Source organism: Coregonus lavaretus, assembly GCF_964263955.1.
Source record: "Coregonus lavaretus genome assembly, chromosome: 20".
Taxonomy (NCBI): domain Eukaryota; kingdom Metazoa; phylum Chordata; class Actinopteri; order Salmoniformes; family Salmonidae; genus Coregonus; species Coregonus lavaretus.
Genome location: NC_140007.1, coordinates 2,149,002 through 2,164,115, shown reverse-complemented (window position 1 = coordinate 2,164,115; position 15,114 = coordinate 2,149,002).

Here is a 15,114-nt window from a genome sequence, read left to right as displayed (position 1 = left end):
GGCTGTTGATTGTGGCCTGTGCAATGGTGTCCCACTCCTCTTCAATGGCTGTGTGAAGTTACTGGATATTGCCAGGAACTGGAACACGCTGTCGTACACGTCGATCCAGAGCATCCCAAACATGCTCAATGGGTGACATGTCTGGTGAGTATTCAGGCAATGGGAGAACTGGGTCATTTTCAGCTTCCAGGAATTATGTACAGATCCTTGCGACATGGGGCCATGCTTTATCATGCTAAAACATGATGTGTTATGGCGGATGAATGGCATGACAATGGGCCTCAGGATCTCATCACTGTATCTCTGTGCATTCAAATTGCCATCGATAAAATGCAATTGTGTTCATTGTCCGTAGCTTATGCCTGCCCATACCATAACCCAAGCCACCATGGGGCACTCTGTTCACAACGTTGACATCAGCAAACCGCTCGCTCACACAACGTCATACACGTGGTCTGTGGTTGTGAGGCCGGTTGGATGTACTGCCAAATTTTCGCCTGCCCAGGGCACCCGCCTGATCCACCACCGGCTGTCCGTCGGTGGTTGTTGATTGCTGTTCCCAGGTTGTTCAACTTCTCCCTCGATTTTTCCATGCAGCTAACCAGCTAAAGATAGCCAAGCTCGCGAGTTGCTGTTAGCTAGTTGACGTGCTGATCCCACCGCTGTCACCAATTTGTAACGAACCTGTAAGGCCACCGAAACTCGCACGTAGTTTGTTGTCTGGCGTAAACAGTCTAGGACACTGATTTCCCATGAAATAATCAGGTTGTATTTTATTTGGATGAACACAGACAGTGCACCCCAGCACTGACCCGCCACACAAACGCCTTCCCAAAAACTCTCCCTCAGCATGCCCCAGCATCCTCACATACGGCAACTCATTTGCATAACATTGTGTGATAGGCTGAGAGACTTTCGAATGTGTAAAACATTACAATATTTCACAGCGGTTTAGATGGTAAAATGATTCTCTACACTATACTTGCTTGTTTTGTCACATAAACTGAAATTAGGCAAACTATCAGAATTTTAGCAACCAGGAAATGGCGGGACAGTAATCTGCACCGCTCGGTCATGCTGTCAACAATGCATGGTGCATAATCAAGAAACATACAACATTTATTTTTCATAAAATATGTTTGAATTTTTTTATTAGTTTTCATTGGGAAGGCAGATAAAGTGTTTTTATCAAAAGCAATCCATTTTGCATGTGAAAACAGAATCCTACTCATTACTCCACATGCTTAATTACGTCACTTTTTTGATCCGACTTCGGTGCTTTGAATGGGGCACCTGGCTCAAGCCCTGGAGGCAACCCGGTTCCAAAACTAATGCAATCAACTTGAACCTGGTACAAAAAATGCCTCAATGTAATTGTCTGCATCACTTCCAATCCCCCATATGTTTTTTTTCTTCTCGCAAATATATATATATATATATATATATATATATATATATATATATACACACACATATACATATATACATATATATACATACATACATATACACATACATGCACATACACATATACTTTTAAAAATATATTTCCCTTTATTACTTTCCAACCCCACCACCCCTTCCCTAATTGGAGTAAACTAGTGAACAACAATGCTTAGGCCTCTACTTCCAGCTTATACATACAGTGGGGAAAAAAAGTATTTAGTCAGCCACCAATTGTGCAAGTTCTCCCACTTAAAAAGATGAGAGAGGCCTGTAATTTTCATCATAGTTTGAATTTATTTGCAAATGATGGTGGAAAATAAGTATTTGGTCAATAACAAAAGTTTCTCAATACTTTGCTATATACCCTTTGTTGGCAATGACACAGGTCAAACGTTTTCTGTAAGTCTTCACAAGGTTTTCACACACTGTTGCTGGTATTTTGGCCCATTCCCCCATGCAGATCTCCTCTAGAGCAATGATGTTTTGGGGCTGTCGCTGGGCAACACGGACTTTCAACTCCCTCCAAAGATTTTCTATGGGGTTGAGATGTGGAGACTGGCTAGGCCACTCCAGGACCTTGAAATGCTACTTACGAAGCCACTCCTTCGTTGCCCGGGCGGTGTGTTTGGGATCATTGTCATGCTGAAAGACCCAGCCACGTTTCATCTTCAATGCCCTTGCTGATGGAAGGAGGTTTTCACTCAAAATCTCACGATACATGGCCCCATTCATTCTTTCCTTTACACGGATCAGTTGTCCTGGTCCCTTTGCAGAAAAACAGCCCCAAAGCATGATGTTTCCACCCCCATGCTTCACAGTAGGTATGGTGTTCTTTGGATGCAACTCAGCATTCTTTGTCCTCCAAACACGACGAGTTGAGTTTTTACCAAAAAGTTATATTTTGGTTTCATCTGACCATATGACATTCTCCCAATCCTCTTCTGGATCATCCAAATGCACTCTAGCAAACTTCAGACGGGCCTGGACATGTACTGGCTTAAGCAGGGGGACACGTCTTGCACTGCAGGATTTGAGTCCCTGGCGGCGTAGTGTGTTACTGATGGTAGGCTTTGTTACTTTGGTCCCAGCTCTCTGCAGGTCATTCACTAGGTCCCCCCGTGTGGTTCTGGGATTTTTGCTCACCGTTCTTGTGATCATTTTGACCCCACGGGGTGAGATCTTGCGTGGAGCCCCAGATCGAGGGAGATTATCAGTGGTCTTGTATGTCTTCCATTTCCTAATAATTGCTCCCACAGTTGATTTCTTCAAACCAAGCTGCTTACCTATTGCAGATTCAGTCTTCCCAGCCTGGTGCAGGTCTACAATTTTGTTTCTGGTGTCCTTTGACAGCTCTTTGGTCTTGGCCATAGTGGAGTTTGGAGTGTGACTGTTTGAGGTTGTGGACAGGTGTCTTTTATACTGATAACAATATCAAACAGGTGCCATTAATACAGGTAACGAGTGGAGGACAGAGGAGCCTCTTAAAGAAGAAGTTACAGGTTTGTGAGAGCCAGAAATCTTGCTTGTTTGTAGGTGACCAAATACTTATTTTCCACCATAATTTGCAAATAAATTCATTAAAAATCCTACAATGTGATTTTCTGGAAAAAAAATGCTCAATTTGTCTGTCATAGTTGACGTGTACCTATGATGAAAATTACAGGCCTCTCTCATCTTTTTAAGTGGGAGAACTTGCACAATTGGTGGCTGACTAAATACTTTTTTTGCCCCACTGTACTATATACATTTTATGGACACAGTCAATTTTACAATAATTATATTTTGTTTGTTTTTACTCCTGAACTTCCTCTACCCTCAACCTCTCCGATCATTTGCATGATGTCCATCCGGTTTGCTTCTATATGCCATATATTTCTAACTGTGCTCTTTCAAAAAAAATCTATAAAGTTAATTGCCTTTATAGTACAAATAATATTATAGCATTGATATTATTGTTAACAGCTTTCAAATGAATGATTATTAGATAGTTATCATGGTAACAACAGTAACACAAATAACAAAACATTATTTACACTCCTACTATTAATAATACTACTAATAATATTAATAATAATAATAAATCAACTTTTGAAAACATTTTAAAATCACATTGTTAATTAGCCCAATCTTATTGCACAATGTTCAGTACATTTTTCATATTGGACATACTGCACCATGGTACATATTTTCCTGTACATTGTGGTGGATATTTTAATCAATAATGAGGAGAGACAAGGTCAACCACCAATCAGGATATTAACTTTATTAACCTCTACGGGATCGGTGTCTTGTATACGGGACAGTTGAGCTAACGCGTGCTAATGTGATTAGCATGACTGTTGTAAGTAACAGCAAACTTTCCAGGACATAGACATGTCTTATATGGGCAGAAAGCTTAAATTATTGTTAATCTAACTGCACTGTCCAATTTACAGTAGCTATTACAGTGAAAAAATACCATGCTATTGTTTGAGGAGAGTGCACAACAACAAAAAACGTATCACGGCAACTGGTTTGATACATTCACCTCTGAAGGAAAATAATGTACTTACATTGATATTGTGGACCTAAAAATGCTTAGTCATGGCTGGTTCCACCCCTCCCCGGCAGATCAGGAGCTACCTTGTTTTCTTCTTATGGCTATGTGTATCGGGTCATAGCGCACAAACAAGTGATAACGGGGTCCCGAGTGGCGCAGTGGTCTAAGGCACTGCAGCGCAGTGCTAGCTGTGCCACTAGAGATCCTGGTTCGAATCCAGGCTCTGTCGTAACCGGCTGCGACCGGGAGACCCATGGGGCGGCGCACAATTGGCCCAGCGTCGTCCAGGGTAGGGGAGGGAATGGCCGGCAGGGGTGTAGCTCAGTTGGTAGAGCATGGCGTTTGCAACGCCAGGGTTGTGGGTTTGATTCCCACGGGGGGCCAGTATAAAAAAATAATGTATGCATTCACTAACTGTAAGTCGCTCTGGATAAGAGCGTCTGCTAAATGACTAAAATGTAAATGTAAAATAACCTTAGTTCCGTTTCTGCTCATATCTCCACACAGCTGTGCCCTTGGAAGATAGCAAAAGACAGGATGAACTTAAAAACTGTGGTCACTCTGAAGCTCTTTGTCTTATGCCATGTAACCTGGTTACTCAGAAGCAAAGAGAAATTGAAACAATACAGGTCTATCTGTTCCTCAAGTTTATCTCTATCCCATCTCCTTGACTACACGCCCAGACCAGCTGCAGGGAGTGAACGTGGAAGAGATTAACCATCCTTTCTCAGAAGCACAGCATTGGCACTTAAAGAAATGTCTCTACTATTGTTAAGCATATAAAAAAATTGAAAACCTTCCAGATGTAACATATGAAATGTATATCATCCTTATGAGGAACAACCCTTCGGGCTTCTGAGTCTCAAACCTTTTACCTTCTACACATATACAGTTATAACTTGCCAGTGTCTGCTGATGATTAGGTATAACAAAGATAGCCAAGTGGATTCTTTCTCAGTAAAGCGTTTGCTCCAAGAGTGCGGCTGCTCAGGAGAGAACACCTGGCAATCACAGTGTCTGGGCGTTCAGCCAGTATTCCACTCCTACTGAGCTGACCTTGTGAGCAAACCTCTGTCTACAACAGGCTCATTTCTAAGTATGCAACAGGTCAAACATCACTGACCTCAGACATTATTTAAAGACATTTGAAACATTGTGTACCAGGTTTACACTGGGTTATTCAGTACATTTGTTATCAGGATAATTTACATGTGTGCAACCAAAACTCTGGCAATAGAAAATTCAGAAAATGTCATTTATGTGCCCTTTAAGGTGTATCATTTCCAACCTGTGAAAAATACACTAAAACCAAAATAAAAAACACACAATAAATCAAACACGGTATTAACACCATTAACAAATATTCATAACATAAACATTTCATTAGTTTTACCTTTGCTAAATCTTAATCAGTCCAAATCATTTAAAATGTGAATTCTTACTCTAATTAACTTCACCTTCATATGGTGCAAAACATTTTTAAGGGAATCATTTAAACAATTAAGAAGTTATACAGAAGGAAACTCTTCATCTGTACAAAGAGGACAATCATCACGTTGATGAATCGATCTCAGTCTTCTTAAACAATGGGGCGGCTATTGTTTGCTGGACTCCTGTCCTGAGCCTGCTGTTGGCTCGAGCTGGAGCGGCGGGACTATGCTGGTATTCTTCAGTTGCATTGTGGCCACTTCTCCCAGGGCCCATACAACATCTGCAATGAGAAGACTGACCACGAAAACAACAAACATGATGCGTTGAGGCCGGTCCTGGTCCTTCCATGGCCAATGGGGTCGCCTATGACGATTCATCGGCTGGTACATCTTCATCTGGGTTGTGGGGCACCTTCCTGCAGTGGCTGGCATCAACCCACGTTGACCTCTCTGCAACCGTCAGGAGCACCTGGAATGGACCAGTCCAGCGCTGTTGGTGCCAAGTCTTTCTGTGGAGGTCCTTGACGACCACCCAATCTCCTGGCTGCAATTTGTGGAGTGTCCTCCCTTTGGTTCAGGCAAAGACGCTTTTATCCTGGGGAGAATAGACTTCAGAACACTGTAAAGTGCAGCACAGTAGCTTACCATTTCATCCTCGCAACCCATCTGTGTCAATTTGTTCTGTGGAAAAGGGGGGTTTACACATTTTGCACAAAATTGTGTATGTACATTTCGTGTTTCAGAGACAAAATTCCACTGGCCCTGCAGTAGACTGCAGGTCAGACACATCCTGTAAAGAAAAAAACATGTTTTTAACAGAGACAGGAAGTGCAACAAAATAGCCTCCAACAAGTTTTCAACCAATTTAGAATGTGAAATTGTCTCACCAGATGAGGTGAGGAAACCATACTGCTTCCAGAGTGTACCGAAGTCATGCACAACCCCAAATGCATACCTGCTGTCAGTATAAACCATAACAGTTTTATCCTTAGCCAAAATAAATGCTCTGGTAAGAGCAAACAATTCTGCAGCCTGAGCTGACAGATGGGGTGGTATTTTAGCACTTTCTAAGATAGTGGCAGCCGTGGTTATTGCATAAGCCACTAATGGTTTTTCTTGAGGTGATTTTTGAGTGGAACCATCAACAAATAGTTCCAAATCAGCATTAATTAAAGGCACATCTGATAAATCGGGGCGTGGCTTACATACCTGGTCAACTAGGACAGCACAATCATGGGGCTCACCCTCATCGTCAGTTGGTAGGGACATGGCACATTGACATTGCTACAGCTCTGAGGCAACGCACCAACCCTCTCTCCACACTGTCAAGTCTCTTAGAGTAGTATGCAACGGGCCGCTGCTTCCCACTGTGATCCTGTATAAGGACAGAGGACGTAAAACCATTTTATTTTTTTCAAACACCAATAGATGAAATGGTTTAGAATGATCCGGCAAACCTAAACAAGGAGAAAAGGTTAGCAACTGTGTCAAATTTTGTCAACTGCCTGCAAACCCTCAGGGTCCACTTTATATTGTCCTTCATCGCCATCTTGTGGCCATGAGTGAAATCAGAAAATGGTTGAGTGATTTCAGCCATTTCTGTAAGTGTCAACATGTGTTAAACAGTTCAAACAGTTCATCATTATGCAATCATTCATTCACAATAATTCTGTTATTGCATGCGTCCACACATTAATTCATAGGGGCACCCCTCTTTATTAGTTTAGTTCTCTAACGGTATCTACATTTCTTAACTGCAGTCAAATGTTAGATCTATCAGTTAACTAATTCCAGGCCTATTTTAAATTAAATTAGGTTAACTTAAATTCAATTACAAAGATCAGTCAACACAATTCTCACTACTTAAACTCAGTTCCCGAAAGTACAGGTATTCTTACTACACGTATCAACTCACTTGAAAACCAGGAATCGGTTACATCAAGAACACCTTTTTCAAATTTTGTACGCAGGCCTTCTCTACACTAGACTCAAAGCATTTAACTTATAAAACTTAGAATTCTAAAGTCTTCACCGGTAGTGCTGTGAAAGCAAAGGCTAGCGTTTACAACACTGCTACAACTAGCAGGCAGACAGAAAATGGTATTGTTGGAAATCAATCATAACTCCTTCAGTCAGTAACTTAGTTATAATTTTGTAAAACTACAGTCTACCGCAATTGTAGATCTTATAAAATGTAGGAAGATCTAAAGGAGTCCACGGAGTTAAAGGTACTCATTCATTCCAATACCAAATTAATTCCCCTTTAAAAAAATCATATATTTCAATGCTAATTTTCTAATAATCTTCAAATGTATAATTTCAAAACAATTCAAATCTTTCTGGGCCATCAATCTTAAATAAAAACAACAGCAGTAAATGCTTTTCAAGCAGTACATTTCCCTTACAAAACAATCATCAAAAGAAATCACATTTAAAGCAACCTTAAACAACTATAAACCGCTAATTTAACCGACAAATAATTTTCCCAGAGCAGTAATTTTTCTACATACCATCGCCATTAGTTTTTTTCATCACAACGCCCACACATTTTTTTACGTTTCCTAAACTTAATCCAGCCAATTCCGTCTGTCACCTTGTAATTGTAAATGGTGTCCACACGCATCCCAGTTAATGAGATACAGTGCCTTGCAAAAGTATTAATCCCCCTTAGCGTGTTTCGTTTTATGTTGCATTACAACATGTAATGTAAATTGATTTTTATTTGAATTTAATTTAATGGACATATACAAAATAGTCCACATTGGTGAAGTGAAATGAAAAAAACTACTTGTTTCAAACAATTCTAAAAAAAAAAAAAACGGAAAAGTGGTGCGTGCACCACCTTTGCTATGAAGCCCCTAAATAAGATCTGGTGCAACCAATTACCTTCAGAAGTCACATAATTAGTTAAATAAAGTCCACCTGTGTGCAATCTAAGTGTCACATGATCTGTCACATGATCTCAGTATATATACACCTGTTCTGAAAGGCCCCAGAGTCTGCAACACCACTAAGCAAGGGGCACCACCAAGCAAGCTGCACCATGAATACCAAGGAGCTCTCCGAACAGGTCAGGGACAAAGTTGTGGAGAAGTACAGATCAGGGTTGGGTTATAAAAAAATATCTGAAACTTTGAACATCCCACAGAGCACCATTAAATCCCTTATTAAAAAATTTAAAGAATATGGCACCACAACAAACCTGCCTAGAGCGGGCCGCCCACCAAAACTCACAGACCAGGCAAGGAGGGCATTAATGAGAGAGGCAGCGGAGATTGGAGTATCTGTCCATAGGACCACTTTAAGCCGTACACTCCATAGAGCTGGGCTTTATGGAAGAGTGGCCAGAAAAAAGCCATTGCTTGAAGAAAAAAAATAAGCAAACACGTTTGGTGTTTGCCAAAAGGCATGTGGGAGACTCCCCAAACATATGGAAGAAGGTACTCTGGTCAAATGAGACTAAAATTGAGCTTTTTGGCCATCAAGGAAAACCCTATGTCTGGCGCAAACCAAAACACCTCTCATCACCCCGAGAACACCATCTCCACAGTGGAGCATGGTGGTTGCAGCATCATGCTGTGGGGATGTTTTTCATCAGCAGGGACTGGGAAATTCTTGAGGGAAACCTGTTTCAGTCTTCCAGAGATTTGAGACTGGGACGGAGGTTCACCTTCCAGCAGGACAATGATCCTAAGCATACTGCTAAAGCAACACTCGAGTGGTTTAAGGGGAAATGTCTTGGAATGGCCTAGTTTGAATAGTTATGCAAACTCAAGTTTTCAGTTTTTTTGTCTTATATCTTGTTTGTTTCACACAAAAAAATGTTTTGCATCTTCAATGTGGTAGGCATGTTGTGTAAATGAAATGATACAAAACCCCAAAAAAACAATTTTAATTCCAGGTTGTAAGGCAACAAAATAGAAAAAATGCCAAGGGGGATGAATACTTTCGCAAGCCACTGTAAGCAGGGCTTGGTTAAAACACTGGATGGGAGACCAAATAGATAGCAGTAGATAGATCAATTATCTAGTAGGAGGTGCTGTCAAGCCTTTTTTTCTTTCTGATAACGTTGTAGAGCTGACGTTTCAAACATTCAAATTCAACACATTTTATACAAGATTTGTCTATGTTAAAAATAGGTAACCATGATGACATAATCCTATGGTTGAAATTTCACCCCCATAAAACAACAGTCTACATTGATGTGTTTTTGCAAATCCAATGTATTTTACACGAATCCACATCACAATACGTTGACAAATTTAATTGAAACAACATCAATTCAACCAGTTTGTGCCCAGTGGGCTGTTACTATCTTACCTGAGGGAATCTTTCAACCGCTCCTTCAGGAGAGGTCTGATGGAGTGAGTCTGTCTTCTGGCCAACTCGTCCAGGAAAAGCTCATTCATAACATCCCTCTCCACGTAAAATTCACCAGCTTTCTGCTCCTCAACTCCCATGGCTGTCTTCCAACACTGAATGTCTGTGTGTTTATTGCTTTGTGTGTCTCTCTCTTTTCTTTCTGTCTATGTCTCTTTTCTGTCCTTCTAGTCTGAAAAAGTGTGCAGAGGAAAAACCTCTTGGTCCAAAACAACAGAGGTCTCACAATTATCAACACACTGTCAAACACCCTGATAAGATTTACAAAAAAAAAGAAGCTACTCTATGTTCCAAGCTAGTCTGAGTGTACTCCTGGCTGTGTCCATGTTTGTGTCTCAGTTTGGACCTTCCTGATATCTGGGTGAAGGACACAATCCCTGATATTCTGGTTCTCACAGAGAATTTGCTGAATGATTCGGTCTCGGATAAGGACATTGAGATTTGTGGTTAAAATATCTTCAGGTGTGATATATTCCAAAAAGGGAAACGAGTGGCTATTTATGTAAAAACAAAACACATGGCATCATGTTGTCTAAATATGACTGTTCCCAAGAAAATTGGCTGGTTATAGATAAGCCCAAATACGCATGTATTTGTTGCTGGGATTTACCACTGTTATTAATGAAAACAGAGGATGGATCAACAACATTGTAGGTAGATACAGTATAGGATCTTAATTTGTGCCAGGAAAATAATCCTGCAGCAACAGGAAATGTGATTTATTATGTGGATTGTAATTAATGGACATTTTTGTAGGGGTTGATACATTTTTCGTAAGGGAAAATCAAGTCTGAAATTTCTAAGTGTAAATTATAATCTTCAGAATACTTTTTATACCTCAAATACGCTACACATTTTAAATTTCCTGCATTGCAGGAAAGGTCTCCGGCATCAGGGTGATCAAATTAACAACGGTTAATGTAATAGCTTTTCTAAATGTAATAACTTTTCAATTATTTTTTATAATAAAACCGGTTAATGTAATAACATGCCGGATAACGTAATAAAATGTTGAAAGGTTGACAAAATAACTTTTCCTGCTAAATGTAATACGTTATTACATTAACCAGTGGTTATTACCTTAACCGCTGAGTAACAACCATTTTGATGAATAATGTAATAACTTCAACCGATCATGTAATAAAATACCAAAATCAATGTTTATGTACTATTTCCCTCAATTTGATACACATAACACCACCCACAAACAAACTCATGCATATCATACAGTAATACTCATACATTCAGTATAGACATTCACAAGCACACATTGGAATGTACAAACATGCAGTGGCGATTTTAGCATGTAAATCATGGTGGGGCAAACCCCCCCCAAAATTGGGGGGATGCATGCCAGCAAAGCCACTACACAACACTAAACAATACATTAATTGCACTAGAACGGTGACAAATGGTGCCCACAAACTGTTAGGGCCTACATAAAGCTGTCCCAACAGCAGAGTCCAAACAGCAGTCCCAAGACCTTACCACTGCTACACCTGGCTATCAGCGGTGCCTTGCCTTGCAGCGAAACAGTTAATTCAGCCTAATTTACTGTCTTTAAAAAAACATAGCTGATATGACTGACCTGCTTAAACAAATGTGGTTTCTACTGACAATCGAGATGTACAAACTTTGGCATAAGAGGATGACAAGCGGATAAGAGGCAATCCGTAATTTCTATTAAGACATTAATGAGCGACGTAGTCAATATTACTATTTGTTCAGCACTTTTGAAATGTACAGCGACAGAATTCAGAACATGGGCCATTCTTACAGTGTTCTCCCTGTACACCAAGTCAGAACCGTAGGATAAATAAAGGGGTCATAGAAGCAGACAATGAAAGCTCTTACAATATTCGATGATTACATTTCTCTAAAACAGGTTATAGGCTACATGTGCACCAACAAGTCAGAACAGTAGGCGAAATTAAGAGGGGAAAATAGACAAAATTATTAGGGTGAGGCAAATGGGCCACTAACAGCTTACTACACAGCATACACTTAGTATTACTTTCTTAGCTGCAGTATGCATATCTCCCTGGCACATTACATAATTTATGTAGCAGCATACAATACATTTTTGGACTCACCTTGTTGTGCTGTGCTCACTTGAACAGGAAGGTGGGCACGGGGGTCCTTCGTGGGCAAATTTTGTCATCAAAGTCTGACATTCTCTGGGTTTATGGTGCTTTCAAGACAACTGGGAACTCGGAAAAAAACAAGGTTGAATCATGATGACGTCAGTGATCTTCAGATCGTAGCGCTAGAAAGAGGCCTGAGTTCCTGACTTACAATTCCAAGTTGGATGACCGTTCAAAACTTATTTTCCCAGTCGAAGCTTGTTTTTTTCCCAAGTTCCCTGTTGTCTTGAACTCACTGAAGTCAGATTGTTTTGAACGTGGCAGAAATCATGCTGGATTGACAGCATGGCCAATGTTGAATGTTTATCATTTTAAGTTTGGAAAAGATAACCTTAAACAGAGAATTGGGATCACACACCCACTCCACTGAATAGCAGGCTAGTGATTGCTTTGCAATGCTTGCAGTTAGCCACTGATGCCTTCCAAAGCACTCATTGTTGAATTTGCGATGACCAACTTGTTGAGTAATGTTTTTGTCCAATACATTTTATCTATAATTTCTCTTCACTATTTATCTTCATATGACAAGGATTAAAAGGGATTTGCCAGTAGATTGTCGACTTGATTCATGATGATGACTGCTAGCTAAGATTTTGAAAGTATGATGTTTACATGATCAGTCCAATCAAAGCTACTGTAGATATAACGTGATTTGACGTCATTTTATCTGTGGCCAATGACTTTGAGCCTTCTTGGATGGGCACTTCTAATGTAACTCCATGGCAGCACCCAGGGGGCTTGAATTTTCGAGCTCTACCCTTAGATTTGGCAGTGATGTAGTGTCCCCATGAGTGTAGCTGCCCCACCACCACAGAAAGCACTGAGGTAGGCTGAAACACCTGCATTTTGGAGCTGCCTTACTCAAGAAAGCAAAAATTAGACCATGTTTGTATGGAGGCTTTATTAACTTCATTATTTTTATTTCTTTTTTACATTGTTTGTAAACTGATATGTGACACGTATTAATGCCAAAATAACATGCAAAACAGGCTCTGCCCCACCTGCCCTGAATGATGGGTCGCCATGGCACACATGCACAGTCATAGAAACACACACACACCAAAGTAATGGAATACTCATTCACTCATACAAGACACACAAGTGTGGTTCACCAAACCACAATGAAATGTATACACACACACACACACAGTCGCCTGAGCAATGGAGCAAACGGAGCAGCTGCATCCCCACTTTCAAAATAGGGGTGTAAATGTGTTTTTGCACCCCCACTTTTTTACCAGAAAAGTATCATTATCCATTGGGTATTTGTCATTTTCAATGATTAATAATGTTTTGAGCTAGTCTGTATTCAAATAGATATGACCATTTTATATGTGATATAATAATTAACAGATTGCATTTTGCACACCCTCCCCCTGTCGCATCAAGATGAATGGAAAGTTTTGCTTCCTTAGTGCTCCACTGTTTTGGTTCTGCACAGTTAGGAAGTACTAGTTGCAAATAAAAAAGCACCAGCAAAATAAAAAGTTGTTATATATCATTTGAGAGGCATTCACCATGAGCAAATTTGGTCATTTCACTTTGCCTGTAAGAACCATGATGAGCACAGGCATGTCTGAGTAGGCTTTGCTGTTTCGCCTAATATTACATGATTAAATCTGTGAATTATTTTTATCTTCAAGCTGTTTACAGGCATTTAGTACCATTCTGCATTTTGCCATCTTTTTTCCCAACATTAATCAGTTAAATCACATTGCTAAAATGTTTCATTCAGTTACAAAACTAAGTCCTGGCTGAGCCCCATATGCAAGCGCATTGTGGCCACTTGGCGGTTACAATATAGCCACGCTGTATAGTGTGTGCCTATGCACAAAATGAAAAAGCACAGGATATTTGTACCTCTATAAAACAGCTCTGCTTTGCTTGGTAAGTAATATCAACCAAATAAAACACTTTTACACTCAATGGATCAAATATGTTTGTTGCTGAGACAAGTTTTTAAAATGTTCATGGTGATACCGTGACAGCGCTTCAAACAAAACAAAAAAGTCAATTTTAGAGGTAGGGAGGGGCATGAGTCTCCAAGGAAAACAAAACTCTATCTTAAACCAGAGATCACACATTTTGTAATGTCTTGAAGACCACGTTAATTTGCTTTGACTTGTGTTCCATAGGCCTACATGCGCATTTGCTGGGCACAACAAAAAAGAAACCATTCCAAGTTCTTCTCCGTAAATTCCCTTTCCCCTCTGTGTCTCACTCACTCAATTGTGTTCTGACCACTCCCTCTACACACGTGTCCTGAGTGTGTGCACAAGCTCCCAGTAGGCATACAGAAATAAATGCCTTATCACGTTTCAGGAGAAGACTCAGATGCAGACAGTGTCGAAGTAACAAAAGTTTATTACAAAAACATGGGGCAGGCAAACGACAGGTCAAGGGCAGGCAGAGGTCAGTAATCCAGATCAGAGTCCAAAAGGTACAGAACGGTAGGCAGTCTCAGGGTCAGGGCAGGCAGAAATGTCAAAAATGGGAAAACTAGAATGCGCATCACTTTGCACTGCCGACTTTTTTCATTTGAAAAAATATTCTGTTATATTTGATTCTGTTATATTACATCATATTCTTTACTATAAAATAGGTGTGTCTTGACTGTGATAAGGGTTTTGGAAATAAGGAGCATTAACTAAACAATGCTATGTCATTGCACAGCCATAGGCTTCTACAAGCAAGAGCCACTGCTGAGGTTACTACCTTTTTGAAGATTGTGTTCCACAATATAATGTAACCAGTTGATATTACTGTTTTAATAAATCAATCTTGAATGGCATATGTTTTATTTTTTACTGAATATACAGTATATGGGGCAATTTAGCAATTAGGATTTGTTATCTGTAATCGTAATGAGATATTAGGCATTGTTGTGCACTGTTACCATATAGATAAATGCACACATATTTTTTCCTGGACTATATATATACAGTTGAAGTCGGAAGTTTACATACACTTAGGTTGGAGTCATTAAAACTAGTTTTTTCAACCACTCCACAATTTTCTTGTTAACAAACTACAGTTTTGGCAAGTCGGTTAGGACATCTACTTTGTGCATGACACAAGTAATTTTTCCAACAATTGTTTACAGACAGATTATTTCACTTTTAATTCACTATCACAATTCCAGTGGGTCAGAAGTTTACATACACTAAGTTGACTG